This window comes from Stenella coeruleoalba, assembly GCF_951394435.1.
Source record: "Stenella coeruleoalba genome assembly, chromosome: 13".
Classification (NCBI taxonomy): domain Eukaryota; kingdom Metazoa; phylum Chordata; class Mammalia; order Artiodactyla; family Delphinidae; genus Stenella; species Stenella coeruleoalba.
Genome location: NC_137159.1, coordinates 34,318,671 through 34,334,500, shown reverse-complemented (window position 1 = coordinate 34,334,500; position 15,830 = coordinate 34,318,671). Strand labels below are relative to the sequence as shown.

Below are 15,830 nucleotides of genomic sequence, written 5' to 3'. Positions count from 1 at the left end.
GAAGAAGATGAAATGAAGATTTATGGGTAAAATAATATATTAAAAATCAACAAAATTGTTGGCCAGGGGTACTTCCAATATTAGGGACAAAGGACAAATTTAGACAGGTCGTAGCATAGACTAGCCTAAAATGAATGAATGTTAAAAATCTTGTTTTTTTAAAGAAATGTTAGGAGCAAACCTTTTATGTTACGATTTTTAGCATAGTTTGCTTTTCTTAAAGTCATTTGATCTCCTTCAGTATCAAAGTTAATTCTGCATTGTCACTAATGTGTCCAGACCTGTTGACCCTCACATCCTCACCCACTTTCAAAGCCATGTTCCTCAGTGACTTATATTGATACAGGGAGACAAACAGAGGATGTGGGAGACCAAGCTGGTTCAGCTCCTCTGGACAGAGGCTGTGCCTCCAATAATACTCGAGGCTATAAATTAATCCAGATTTTCCAGCACCCCTAAATAAAATAAAAACCGAAAGCGGCAGAACTAACTAAAAAATAGTTTCTTTCCTTTTCTTCTTCCCACCACGATTCCAAACAGTAGCTGGATTATGCTGATAGTTTTGGAATCAGCTTTAGGGGTGGTTAATACTGGTAGTTAGTTAAAGATGGAGGCGGTTCAGCTGATTTTAACATCATGTTAGGTTGACCTGAAACCTGATTCGGGTGCCATTACTTGCCTGACACTTGTTGCATTTATGTGGATAGTTTGAGATCTGCCTTGTGCAAGTTTGCTGCTGAGGATTATTGACCACCGCTGACTGAGAGGGGAAGGACTAGGGTCTAGAGGGCATAGCATGAAAAATAAATAGTACGGGGGCTTCCCTGGTGGCGCAGTGGTTGAGTGTCCGCCTGCCGATGCAGGGGACGCGGGTTCGTGCCCCTGTCCGGGAAGATCCCACATGCCGCGGAGCGGCTGGGCCCGTGAGCCAGGGCCGCTGGGCCTGCGCGTCCGGAGCCTGTGCTCCGCAACGGGAGAGGCCACAGCAGTGAGCGGCCCGCGTACCGCAATAAATAAATAAATAAATAAATAGATAGATAGATAGATAGTACGGCATTTAAAGTCAGCGGGAGATAAGAAGTGACAATTGGGCAAAAGTGCTGATGCAGCCGTGCTGGTATTTCGTCACTGGAGCCAACCAGCTAACCTGATCTAACCTGAGGATGAGCGGGGGGAGGGGACAAAATCAGGTTGACCCTAAGTCACAACCAAACTCTATTTCCTAAACTAACAGAAAAAAAAGAGATAGACTTCGTCAGTCTCCATTTCAGTCTGCAAAGGAGTTTTGGCTTCACTCGAAGCTGAGGTGCCCCTGAGTAAAATATAATCAAATATTAGTTCAGACAGAATCAGGAGAGAAGAAGCAAGTTCTTTTATTCATCCACCAGATTTCCTGGTTTTCTAGGTCGTACCCTAGTGAAGAACCTTGCCAAGAGCTCTATTATTTTCTTAAAAAAAAAAAAAAAGAACAACAACAAAATGCTTTTTAACAGCCAGCATGACTTTACCTGCATTGCAATGCTTTTTGTGGTCCATAGATTATTGGGGCAGTTGCAACAGAAATTATTCATGAACTGTCTGATTTTTTGAGGTCCGGCTAATTTCCTTCAGTTTGAGGGTCGGTGCTGGCCTGTACCACTACCCTGAGGGGGAAACCATTTGTCCATGTCTCCCTGGCATTCTAAGAATGCTCATAGACGTTGTCTCCTGGTTTCCATTGGGTATTTCCACCCTCCTTCCCCACTCCGCTGCCATCTGCTCATACAAAAATATTGATAATGATAACGGTCTCTAAAAAGCAGAAGCTCTCATAATATCATCTAAAAAGCAAAGTGAGGAGATATATTTAAATTTTCTCCCCCTTTCCTTCTTCCAATGAAAAAGATTCCCTTCTGTCCCTCTTCTCCAATTGCAAGAGTAGATAGATTTCCAGTTCCAAGGAACAGCCTTCTCCTTGTCTCATTATACTTCTTGAAAGAATGCATAAACTGTTTAGGTAATACTTATAGTCAAGAGCTGATTATAATAAATACTATGAGAAAACGTATAAAGAGAGTTTTATTATTATTTGTTCAAATGTAAGTAACTACTGTTATCTCAGTATTAATTCTTTAGTAAATTTATTTCAAATTCTGAGAGGTCTTTAGGGATGCACAATTCATTTGGAAGACTGTGTACAAATTTTAGATGATCACATTCTTGCTATATGATTAATGCAACTTATCCAGGAGATCCTTTATGAAATCTTGCTAAATATAAAAGGGCAACTGAAACTCTGGCTAATTAAAACAATAGCAATCACAATTTATTAGCAAACTGTAAAAAAACTAATTTTTTAAATGCCAAAGGTATATTATAAAACCTCATACACCTTTTGGAAAGCAAATTGCTATCTTTTTTTTCTTTTTCAAATAAATGGGTCAATCTTTTCATTGAGTTTATTCAGTTAAAAAAGCTGCCTTTGAAAGGGCTTTCAGCATTTGTTTGTTAGAGGAGTAGAATAGGCCCTGAATTAAAAAAACCTTTCTGGATTTGCACCCCAGCTGCATAAGAAAAATGTGCCTTTCTGTAGTTGGTCACAGGTAGATTTAATCAGTAGCACATTTTACTACTCCAAAGAGAGAACTAAAGCTTCATTTTTGGACTCACAGTCTCTAGCAAGCTAAACTGGACATACTTGTATATAATAAAAACAATAAAAGAGAAAGGAAACAGGTTTTAAACTTTGGTGATTATGGGGTAAAAGGAAATTTCAGTGATGTGAATTTCCACCTTAGACTTAGTTGAACCTTTGCCAGTTTTGATTGCTAGAGAAGTTCTCCTGAAAGAAACTATTCCCTGGAATTGAAAAGAATGACTGACATTATTTAGATAATGAGAGAGAATTCGAAAGAAAATAAAAGGACGTATTAATAGAAATGCTCGCATTTGCCTGAAGACAAATTACTGCAAACAATTAGAAAGTACTTAATATTTGGGTGTGAGTCACTATATAGTCATGATCAGTTCAGGGGCATATGCCACATCAAGATTTTGTTTCCTTCCTAAGGGCATTATTCCAGCTGTAAATATAACCTGCTATGTCATAATGTTTAAGCTGGATGTGTTTTGCATATTACTGGTTATTTTGCTACATAGCGTTACAGAGATATCCGCCTAAGGGCTAGTAAAAATGAAGAGAAGGAATAAATACAATGTTTAAGGTAAAGAATCAGGGGTCTTTTTTCTTTTTGTTTTCCTACCCTAACATATTGCAATTGTAAATATAATCTAAATAGAAAAGGGGTTGATATGGTTCTTATTGAAAATATGCAGTGACATATTTTCCTGCATGGAGCTTGTGTACTCTAGGAATCCTGAAAAGTTAGGGAGAGTTGAGGTTGTTAAAATGCATACCTGCAAATTCAGGTGAAGACGCCATTCAAGGTGTGACTCATTCGGCATTGACCAGTAGGAGAGGTGATCCTGAAGGTGAATTGACTTTCATTCACATTCTCTTGGATTCCTCTTCCTTTCACTGACCTTGAGGACCCACTGGGTACTATAGAGACAAACTTTGTTTCTAGGTTATATACACATTTTGCTCTTTGATTTTGTTTTATTTCGACTTCTAGCCTGGAAAATACTTTTTTTTTTCCTGTTGCGAAATTTATGTCTCAATTTCTGATTTAGAAGACTTTCCTCTCAATGCGGATAAAGCCAAAGTGAGGGGTTGTAGAATCTTCCAGGTTGAGAATGGCGTTGCCATAGAAACACTATTAGATGAAAAGTGCCCTGCGGGTCCGCCACTCTAAGAATGGAGCAAATGGAATTGAATTGGGAAGTGAATGCTCTAGAAGAGACAGATGTTGTTTCATTGGTTTTTGCTTTTGGTAACAAGATCTGGTGGAGACATCTTAGTATCAAATCTCTGCCTGCAATTTTGGAAGAACTGCTCTCTAAACATTACGAATTATTGTTAGAATGAAAAAGTACTTCTCATTGGTATCCAGATAACCCATTTTGTTGATCAAGGTGAGTGGAAAGTCAAAAGGCAGACACACAGATAAGGACTAATACAGAGGCACGTAGTTAGGTAGCAGATGGAATTTGCTCCTCTCCTGCCATTTCTATGTCTCCTCCTATCCCTCACCACTATTCTTGGCCAGTTTTAACAGTGAATATTCTTATTGTGCCTTACCAGTTAGCATCCTTCAGCTACCATTAGTTCTAAGAAGGTAGCAAGGCAGGAAGACTATATTTTTGAACTTTGACCTAAAATGTCAATCAGGGTAGTGCAAAGTGTTTGGGAAAGACAGTCCTAACTAGTCCTCCGTGTTCGTATGCCTGAGCCAAGGAGGGTGGCTTGTGGAGATGGCAGCTAACATTGATCCTTTTTCATTGTGTGGTATCTACAGATACCTTATTAAATTAAGATACTTGAAAACTAGTATGAAGGAGTGAGAAGATTTCTTTTTCCTTTCAGATGCCTATGTCCCATAACAAAAATGAGCTCTCTGAAATACGTAAGAAGAATATCTTCACAGTTCTTACTTTTTTTTCTTGCACGAGGTTACCAGTCACTTTCCCAGGCTTTAGTCATGATGATGGTCAGAGCTTGGCTTTGCCGAAATCAATACAGGCTTAGATGACAGATCTCTCTATCTTACTTTTAAAAGATCTCTGCTACTTTGGAGATAGCATATTTCAACTTTGATTAGATAGGACCCTGAATATCTTTTACCCAATTGGGAGTCATCTGTTTCAGGAGGAGAATGGAATAGATTATTTAATGACTTGGAGGTAATGTTGGAATGCCCTAATTCTTCTGTAATATACATCATATAAACCCTGTTTTAATAATGAAGCGAGTGGTTTCTAGATTCTGGAGCAACTGCCTTTTTCTTTTTCTTAGCTGGTTATTGAAATCTTAATGGGATGCGTGATGAATTTTCTTAGGTCAGGTAAACTGAAAAGGCTACAGCTGGAATTCTTCACCCAGAAGAATCGGAGTTAATACTAATGATCATTGTGAATTAGAAGATCAAAGGCGAAGCATCAGCCTGTTCTCCAAGTTGTTGCCCCAGAGGCCATTAGTGACCTGGCAGAGCTCCCTCCCAGCCTCCCCCACACCTCCTTCGCTTTGCCCCAGCCTTTCTTCCCCATCCTAGTTATGCACCTCTGACCTGGGGGAATTACAGTCAGTTGACGAGGAGGCATTGGGGGAAAAAAACAATCCAAAGTAAAAACAAAAGTCCAACTTTAAAAGTGTTCATTTATCCAGGTGCGTAGGACTCTTAAGCAGATGAACTCGGATTGGGGCTGTATGAATTTCGGGGTGTGATTGAGATTTTTGTGCTCAGGCAAATGGTTTGTTCATTTCACTGATGGTTGGTGCCTTTATATGGTGCCTTAAATAAGGGACATTTGTAGCGTCCGGCTGGCAATTTGTCAACTTATTCTAAAATTTTCCTTTTGTTTCCAAGGCTAAGTTAAAAATACATTGTAGTTTGGTTTCCTGATACACTCTTTTTTTAAATTAATTTTTCACTGCATTGGGTCTTTGCTGCTGCTCTTGGGCTTTCTCTAGTTGCAGCGAGTGGGGGCTACTCTTCGTTGTGCGTGGGCTTCTCACTGCGGTGGCTTCTCTTGTTGCGGAGCACAGGCTCTAGGCACACGGGCTTCAGTAGTTGTGGCTCGCGGGCTCTAGAGCGCAGGCTCAGTAGTTGTGGCGCACGGGCTTAGTTGCTCTGAGGCATGTGGGATCTTCCCGGACCAGAGAGCGAACCCGTGTCCCCTGCCTTGGCTGGTGGATTCTTAACCACTGCGCCACCAGGGAAGCCCAGGTTTTCTGATATACTCTTAATCGGGTTGATTCAATGAAGGACTAGGTTCAAAACAGAAGTGCCCACATAAGCACAGTTTATTAAGTTGATGGTTGCCCATGCACATAACTGTTGGAAAACTAGCTCGCCATTTACACTTCAATGCATATATCAATGTCCTGTCTTCTGATACCTCTTAGTGATGATACATTTTTGAAGATAAAACGCTAAACTCAGTCAATGAATATGAAACAGCTCCTCCTCAATTTATCTTTCAGATTAAAATTAGAGCATCACGTACATATGTGTGAGCGTATTTTTTAAACTAACTCAGTCTAATCCTTAGGAATATTTTGTGACATAGGTTTGGCTTTTTACTTTCTGTGTTCAAGGTTCCTAGTGAAGGTACTTTGGTTTAAAGAATGGAGGTTTGATGGACAGACAATCCAGTGGTTTTGTTTTAGGAAGGATTCCAGTGTTTTGGTTTGGTTTGGCTGATTGGTTGTTTTGCCAGGGGAAGGAAATCTATATGTCATGTAATTTAGGAGACTTTGACCTAACTGGAAATATCCTCATCACATCTCAGTCTTTCTTACGGAAGTGTGATTATGACTCTGTGTACATATATGTCCCTATATACTTGGGCATTTTTCTATAAGACAAATCTCTCTGAACCCCTGCCATCCGTACCAATCCTGATGGGAAAAACTGATCCATTTTACTTCTTTTAATCCCCTAAATAGCTATGTTCAGGGCTCTAATTTTTCTGTTTGTGCTGATGGAAGCCAATGCCAGAGGGTAAGCAAAGAGTGGAGACCACATTGCAATGGTCACAATACCCTCTTGGTTATGGGCCAAGCTTACCTGAGGTATACTGAATGCCATGAGACAGCAAAAATCGCTTTATTAAGCCTCCAAGGTAGTAATGATAGTAATTGTGCGGATTTACAGCAAAATGACTGCTATGGACAAACGTGCTGGTGTTTCAATACTGCTCGTCCTTCCATTTGCGAGTCCTGAGCCTGGGAAAGGTGGCTTTCGTCAATGGACTGGATACTCAGCTCAGTGTGTCAGGAGGCAGGAGAGAGCCCTCGAACACTCAGATAAGGCGTCCACTTCCTGGTGGGCCTGTGGGCAGCCTCCAAGAGCAGAGGAGTAGCTGGAAGAATTACACCAGGCGATTTTCTAACATTTCAAAGACCTTTCAGATTTTGTGTTTTCTTGCTATTGCAAAATGCCTTCACTCAGCAAATTATAGCCCAAGGAGTGTGGCTCCCAATACAAGAAGTATTGCTCTATCTTTGGACACTCTAAAGAGAAGATAGGCCTCAAGTAACTTGATGTTGTAAATGCAAGCACCCTAAGTTAGTTGATATTCAAATGAGACACAAGTTACTTGGTTTTATAATGGATTATTCAAAATCTTCTGAAATAGAGACCTTTGTTTGATTTAAATCACTGCTTGTATTTGAATGTCCTCCTGGTATTATCTCTCCAGAAAAAAATGGGGCAATATATATGAACTTAACCATTTAGGTGTCTTTGCTTTTCAGTTCTTAATATTCTGCGATCAGTTTTTGTCTGTTTTCACATTAACTTTGTCGCTAGCATCCCTGTAAAGCCCACACGCTCTCCCATGACACGAATGGCCTTTGAGAATTCGGTGTCCTAGGAAGTTCTTGGGACATCCAGAGGCCAGGACGTGTTAATAGGAACACTCATCCTAAGAAAGATCAATGAGTGTAGAAAATTTCTATTGCAGTTTATAGAAGCTTAGGAATCATTCCTGTCCCGTATTTAAAGAAAAGTCAGTTTCCCAAACTTCTTGGGGGAGGAACTCCACAAAAATGACGATTTCATTTTTAAAAGAAATGCAATTATCTCCTGCCTACATAATGTTACTTTTCCCAAGTTTTTTTTTTTTAATGATCCCTTAATTGCTTGACTCTTTTGACATTGGATCATTCTGTCCTGTTAACAGCTGAAGGAAAAAATTGATCAAAAGGCTAAATAAACTTATAATATGTGTCTCTATGGTGCTTTGTAGTTTAATCTTTTCACATACACTGGATTCTTAAGACAATCCTGTAAGGTAGTCAGGATGACAGAAATGAAGGTGAGAGAAGTTAATGAATTTTCTCAGGGTCAAAAGCTAGGAACTGGCTGAGCTGCAACCAGGGAGGGTCTCCTGCCTTGAATTTCCATGTGCTTTTTACCACGTTGCCTCCCAAACACAGAGCAAATCAAATCACCATCATGGGAGTTCAAAGGTATAATTATAATCTCATTTCATGAGCTAGCTGATTAGTATTTTTTAAATAAAAATAAGAGCCAGAAGGTTTGGCACAAAACTTCATAGTGCAACCTGATGGTTATTGGTAACGGGGGGTCAAGGAAGGTCCTTTCCTATCTAGATTCTTTTTCCAGACATATCTGTGCATAAAGAAGGCATAGCTGCAGCTATTGATATTTTGTGCAATTGTAATCATTTATACATTGTTAGAATTTCAGGTTTTAAACATTAACTGTCCCTCCTTCCTTATGGAAATAGGTAAATCTCTAGCCGTGTGTATTACTAACAACGTGTGATAGTGATTTGGGGAATCTTTCCTCATGCAAATCGTGACTAACCCTTCGAACACAGAATTTAGCTCCTTGAAGATTTTTTGCCTGTCACATGTTCAGGACGCCAAAGAGCTATGTCTTTCATTTGCTTTATGGAGATAGGGGAAACTGCTTATGCAGCCCCAATTACTCTTGAAACTACAATCCAACTGTCGTTTCTCAGCAAAGAAGCCTGCTAAAGCCTGGAGAATTAAGCCACCGCTCTGGGGTATGACACTGAGGTCTGATCATTTTCAAGCTAGTAATAACCAGAATCCTAAAATTCTTTTGAATAAAATGTAATTTTAGTAATGTTTCCATAAACAGTGGTAATGGTGGCATTTTAGTAGGCAGTGACATTAGTCACATCGAAATTGCACCACATTGGCTTTTAAATTACTCCACCTGTCTGTATGAATAGAATTTTCAGTGTAAAAGCAGAGAGACAGCTGCTGCTAATGTCTCTTCTCCCTGTGCAGATAATGCTGGTAAATCTACATGCATAAAGGACTGGTTTGTGGTGTAAAATGGTACCTGACCCTGCTGGCTCCTGAGCTGCAGAGAAATACCTTTAATTACCAGTGGCTGTGTTTAGTTGTTGACATAAAAATGTCAGCTTCGAGGGGTATAACCTCAGGTTCACTCCCTCTAGTAATGTCACCCACCGCACACTCTTTTTCTTCCACCCACATCCTTAGTGAGATGGGTGAGCATTTATCTTGATGTGTTTCAGAAACGTGCAGGGCATTAATACTTAAAAGGAAAACATCTAATACCGTATGAACTTGATTGATGATCTTTCCATTGGAGAACTTTTAAAGATGAGTGGAGTCGGGTTCCTTCCTTCTAGCCAGAATGGAAATATGGGATACTGTCTATACCTTCAAAGGGCTTAACATCATTCATCTAATAACAGATACACGTTCTCACGTGAGGATCATGGCCAGGCACTTCAGAAAGCAGAAAGGGTAAAGAATAGAGGCTTGAGTCTGTCAAATTTTTTACCATAGGCCCAGGCTTCCTGTTGATACGTGATGAAACTTACTTTCCGGAGAAGCCTGTTTGCTCTTGACCTTTCGGCTGTGGTCTATTGTAGCAGCTATATCGAGCTAGGAATGGGCCAGCCAAGCAAGGGGGATACTCCTGTTCACAATGCCTGTTGCCAACGACGTATTTGGAGAAATGGTAAATAGGAGATATACTTGTCTGGCTCGTTTGCAGGCCTTCTTTTTGACTTCTTTCACACAACTCGTGTTTTCGTGTTTAATTTAACAAGGAATGAGTAGTAAATGAAAGCTGCTGCCTGAAATCCCACTGTGAGCGTGTTTTGCACTTGGCTCCCCGGTGACAAAGCAATTTGCGAAATTATGTGATGGAGTAATTAGATGAAGCCAGGGCTTCTGATTGTTGCCATGCATATGGGGCGAGGGTTTGTTGCGAAGAGGGAGGGGGAGGAAAAAAAACAGATTATGACCCTGGCAAGTTGGCTCAAAGCTTCTTCATTTATTTGTAAACAGAATATTTAGTGACCGCATAGGAAGTAGCTGTAATCACCAGCTCATAAAGAAACCACCGCAGAGCTTTTGGATTTTTGCAGAGTGCTCATGTAGAATTTAAGCTGGGAGGCAGAATCCCTGTTAATGTAATTAGGATCTAATTTACCACCCTTTGCACACAGATGTAATAACGTCTAGATCTTCTACCTTTAAGCACATTACATATACCTCAGTGCAGCACTTACTGAACAGAAACAGGTGTGAGCACTTTCCTAATTCGTTTTTACACTGTAAACACATAGCAGTGTAAGGGAAATATTTACCAAAAATGAGGGGAAGGAATGTCTGCAAATGAGGCAGTAATGGACAGTTGCCCTTTATGTACTGATGGATTTCTCAATGGTTAAGTAAATTAAAGCAAATGCTAGAAAAATCAATAGGCCAGCATAGTCTTGGTTTTGCCTCATAGACTTCAGGACAGAATGACAGATGTGGTGTCTATGACCCATTTAAGTATTAATGCTTGAAAAACCGCTTCTGCATGCAAGGTTATAGGCTTTGAAACATTCTGCTCTATTATATTACAGACAATAATATTTTTAAATATATATGGAATTTATATGTTTCAGTGAGGTTGTTCTTAGGTGATACATGTATACTGGAAGATGAGTTGCTTAGTTGTTGCAATAGCATCATAAATCAGTGTTGAATGTTCCCACATGAAAACATCTTCATGAGGCTGTAGTTGGGAGGTAAAGATGATGTATATCGAGCTTCCATGTATCGTGAAGTGAATGTGCTCCATAACACTCTATGTGGAAACCAAATTAGATTTAATTAAGGGGTAGATGCTGAGAGACTTTGGAAAAATCTGTAAAATACCGTTAAAATGTGGCATTAGAATTCAGTTCATCTCCAGGGCTCTAGATGCTATATTTTGCATTTGTACCAACATGGATCACGTGTCACATAGGTTGACCGTCACAACATGGGGAATTTTCGGGCTGTTGAAATGTTCTAAATGGTAGGTATTATCCTCTGAGAATGAGAAGGCCAGCCTTCTGGTAGCATCACAGAGCGTGCATTTTCCCATCCATTGTTCCCATTACCAATGTCAAGAGAAATGGTGGAAATACGCTCCCAGTGTTGGATTGTTGATTACTAGAGACAGGAAGATGAGAAGAGAAGCAAGGCAAAGTGTACTTAAGTACTGGTTTCAGGGACCACAGCTGGCTTCCACACCAAAATAAATTGGAGGGTTGAACTCATTATGCTGGTTCTTTGGGGAGAAGGTGCCATTTGTTGCAGAAAAAGAGAGTTGGGTTGGCTTGAAGTGTCCTGTTTACTACCTTCTTATGCTGAGTGAACTCGGACAATCATTCCTACCTTCTTTTGCCCGTGACTAAGCAGACAGGGGCCAGCCTGCCTCTGGGTTTTGAAAATCAGTATGTAAAGGTGATATTGTGATGAACCAAATCCTTGGAAACATTGCTAGGTTGGAATGATGGAGAGAAGTAAAATGATTGTAGGTTCTAAATGGAGGATATTTTCCTGATTTTAATCTTCATACAACATAGCAGTAGTAATTACAACATTCCTCTGAAGCTGTATCAGGAGATTTAACAGTGTACACATTTGGAGGTTAAACTGAGGTGTAAATGGTAAGTTTAAAAAAATGAAAGTCTACCATCTAAAAAGTTGGGAAATGGAAATTACTACAGAACTGAAGGTTCTTTTGCTTCTTCAGAGCAGTGCTTCTTCAACTTTAGTGTGCATTCCAATGATCTGGGAATGGTTTTTTTGAATGGAGATTCTCAGAGGGGTGAGGCCTGAGATTCTGCATTTTGAACAAGCTCGCTGCTGCTCGTCCACAGACCAGACTTTGCATAGCAAGGATCTCAGGAGCACAAGCAACATGACAGCTTTTAAATGGAAAGATGACTGTTTTTCTTAATCTTTGATTTTTTTTTTTTTTTTTTCTGTACGCGGGCCTCTCACTGCTGTGGCCTCTCCCATTGCGGAGCACAGGCTCCGGACGCGCAGGCTCAGCGGCCATGGCTCACGGACCCAGCCACTCCGCGGCACGTGGGATCTTCCCAGACCGGGACACGAACCCGTGTCCCCTGCATCAGCAGGCGGACTCTCAACCACTGCGCCACCAGAAAAGCCCCATCTTTGATTTTTAATGCTTGGATTTTTTTTCCTCTGGTGTTGAAACAACGCATTATTTTCATAATGTCTCTCGGACTGAAGTGTTTGGTTTTTCCTCTGCCAACTTCAGTTCTTTTTCAGTGTACAAGGACTTTCTTTTAAATACCAAAGAGTTTTTAAAAAGCCAGACTTGATGTTTTAGAGCAGCTTCAGGCTCACAGCAAAACTGAGGGGAAGGGACAGAGATTTCCCATAGGCCTCCTGCCCCACACCTGCAGAGCCTCCCCAATTATCAGCACCCCCCTGTCCCCACCAGAGTGGCACATTCCTTACAACTGATGAACCTACACGGACCCGTCATTGTCACCCAAAGTTCACAGTCTACATCAGGGTTCACTCTTGGTGTGGTACATTCTAGGGGTTTGGACAAGTGTATGTCATGTATCCACCATTATAGTATCATGCAGGGTAGTTTCACTGCCCTAAATGAATATCACAGAGTTTTCCCTGGGTCTCTCAAATACCCAGAAAGCTTCTGATAGATCAAGGACGCTGCAGCTATACTGACTTTTTCCTTGCGGCTTCTTGACAGTACACTTGGGTGATAGGATGAGTGAAGGTTGAACGTTACAGAATCTTACCCTTCCCCCCGATGTGGCTTCAGGGCTCTGGCAATGATAGTCAGTCATGGAAGTTATCATGGGGAGAGGGCAGTGTGTTCATTGCTTGTACTAGCTCCCGAATTCCTAGTCTGGACCTCCAGATCTGGTAGCCTTTGTCAGTAAGGAAGCAAGAGAATCACCAACTAAGGAAACAATACATACATTTTTTTTTTTTTTTTTTTTTTTTTTTTTGCGAGCCTCTCACTGTTGTGGCCTCTCCCGTTGCAGAGCACAGGCTCCGGATGCGCAGGCTCAGCAGCCATGGCTCATGGGCCCAGCCGCTCCGCGGCATGTGGGATCTTCCCAGACCGGGGTGCATCGGCAGGTGGACTCTCAACCACTGCGCCACCAGGGAAGCCCCACAATACATACATTTGAGGGAGAAATGCTGTTGTTCCTAATCCTACTTGCCAACTTCAGTCTGCTCCAGGAAATGCTTTTGTATTTCCGCTGCCTTGTGTACTTTATCTGCCCTGGGCACTCTCAAATTCCACAGCATCCTGGAAGATGAATTTGTTTTAAAAATTGAACATCCAAGGAAACAGTCACCCAAGTCCAGGAAGCTCAGAGTCCTATACAGGGTAAACACAAGGAGGAACACACCCAGTTACGTATTAATCACACTGACAAAAATTAAATGCAAAGCAAAAATATTAAAAGCAACAAGGGAAAAGCAGCAGATAACATACAAGGAAAACGTGAGCATCCGAAAAGTATATTCCCTCTAGTTGGGCTAAGATCTAAAGAATGGTTATGAATAGCACATACCTATGAATCATTGCTTAGTGGGTAAATTCTCTCACTCATTAGAGTTCACAGGCTGGATGTAGTTTCTTGAAATTAGGTCATTTATTTTGGTCTAAGGCACTGAGGATCAAAGGTCACAAGGAATCCAAAAGCCATTAGTCAGGGTTCTTTTCTGGACCCCTTAGATGTCATTGTGCGAGTTACCCATGGCAGCCCGGGCCCGGCCTGCTGTCAGGGAGCTGGCAGGGTGCCTACTTTATTTCCAGTTTGCATAGATAAAAAGCAGAGCAGCTACTCTTGGAATCACTATAAAAATAAGCTTACATAAAATCTCCATTTGAAATACAGTATGTGTGTGCCCCTGCATGCGTTCTCTTACGGAGGCCAGGGGCCCTAGAAATCAAAATTAGAAAGAGAGGCATCCATTCGATGGCATCGTGGATTAGCCTTTGTTTTGGTGCAGGCATTTATAATTCATTGTGAGTATAGTGAAGACCAGATTTTCACAAAGAATTGTAACGACAAACCAAGTGTTTTAACTTGCGAATGTAAAATGCAATAAAGGCATCGCGTTAACCATTGTCAGATATATATGTTGCTATCCCCTCTTGATAATATTGAAGTACATTTGGCAGTAATGAGTTTATGCGTATCAGGTGGGCAAGAGATGTAGTCAATTCATTTACTTCCCCCATTGAACCCTGTGGGTCTCAGGCCCACACCTTGAAGTGAAAACCTCGTCAATTACCAAGACGACAGGTGCCCTCGACTTACTCCTTGAAAGTGTTCATATTGGACCAGAAACCATGAGCACCCAGCAACATTCATCACTTCAGTGTTCAAGGGAGTGATTGAGTAAGTGGTGGGGTGAATTCCCAAGGAAAAAAGGCCAAATGGACCTGCATGAAACAGCATGTATTGAATCTTGAAAAATCCAGCTATAAGCAAGTATCCTATTTGATGTGAAAAGATTATTAAGTACTTCGTTTGCATTTGGTTCAACAATTAATCACTGTTCCCCCATTTTACAGATGGAACACATTTATAGAAGGAAGCGAGCTAGGAAAGTCTGAAGATCTACCAGAGATCTTAGTGTGCAATAAAGTAGAAACGGGAAAAAAATTCAGAGCCCTAGTTTGCAACCTGCTGGGTGTCACTACTTCCAGACCTTGAGACTTAAATTTATGGTTTATTATTGCTCTTGAAACTGGCTTGCATACACGTTGACTAGATCTGGTGAGAGTTGAGGCAGAAGTCCATGTGACGTCATCAGAGCCATGTGCTTGGCCCACTTACTTGATCACGGCTGCTTTATGGCGCCACCGGCGAGCTGTGGGTTCCCTGCATGGGTGCCATGCTGTCCCTGGGGTTCTCAGTGGCAGTGACACCTGCACTGCACAAGTGTGTGTGGTAGGGGTGGGGGAAGGGGCTTAGGCAGCAGCAGAATGGCTCTTACCTGGAAATACCTAAAATTGTTTGGTTTGTGCGGAGAGATGGCTGGGATGTTTTCCACCATGGGGTGACCTAATCCCACTGCACAGCAGGAAAAAGCAACTTTTAAACGTGCTTGTTGTTATTTTTCCCCACCGTAAATGATGGCTAAACTTTAGGCCGCATCTACCCTTCTCTTTGAATAACAGTATGAATTGGGCCATTCAGGTTTTTTCCAAGTGAGTTCAAATGCGTTTTGAGTGCCCTACTGAGTGCAAGGAACCATGTACATCTCGGAGCTCTAGGAAAAGCACATAGATCTAGTTGGTGGTGTGGTTTGCAAGAAGAACTGGAGTGAGGAGGACAGTTCAGAAACAATGACAACAGTTCTGGTGAGGTTGTGGTTGTGAGAGTGTAAAGAAATGGATGGATGGGGCTTCCCTGGTGGCGCAGTGGTTGAGAGTCCGCCTGCCCATGCAGGGGACGCGGGTTCGTGCCCCGGTCCGGGAATATCCCACATGCCGTGGAGCAGCTGGGCCCGTGAGCTGTGGCCGCTGGGCCTGCGCATGCGGAGCCTGTGCTCCGCAGCGGGAGAGGCCACGGCAGTGAGAGGCCCGCGTACCGCAAAAAAGAACGGAATTCAGGCAATGCCTCCTTTTAAAGGCTGTCTGGAGGAAAAAACCTAGAGAAAGAGACAGAGGAGCAGGCAGGAGGTCTGTCCAACGTGGAGGTGGGCTGGACTCATCTCTGCGGTCCCTTCTAGCTCCCACACTTTAATAGTCTAAGAAAAGGAAGGAAGATCCAATGATAAGAAATAGTCCATTCCCAAACAGAATCCACCACAGTCCCCACACTGGCTCTCCTTTCTCTCACCCTCATCTCAGTTAACAACATCACCATGTACCCGGAAGTTCCAACCAGGATCCTCAGATTCA

At 41.7% G+C, this 15,830-nt stretch overlaps 1 protein-coding gene across 22 annotated transcripts in view; it reads left to right on the top strand.

The window, feature by feature from the left end:
• MEIS1 (Meis homeobox 1) overlaps nucleotides 1-15,830 on the top strand; it is a 964,979-nt gene that overhangs the window by 906,088 nt on the left and 43,061 nt on the right. The gene's annotated exons all lie outside the window — the stretch shown is intronic.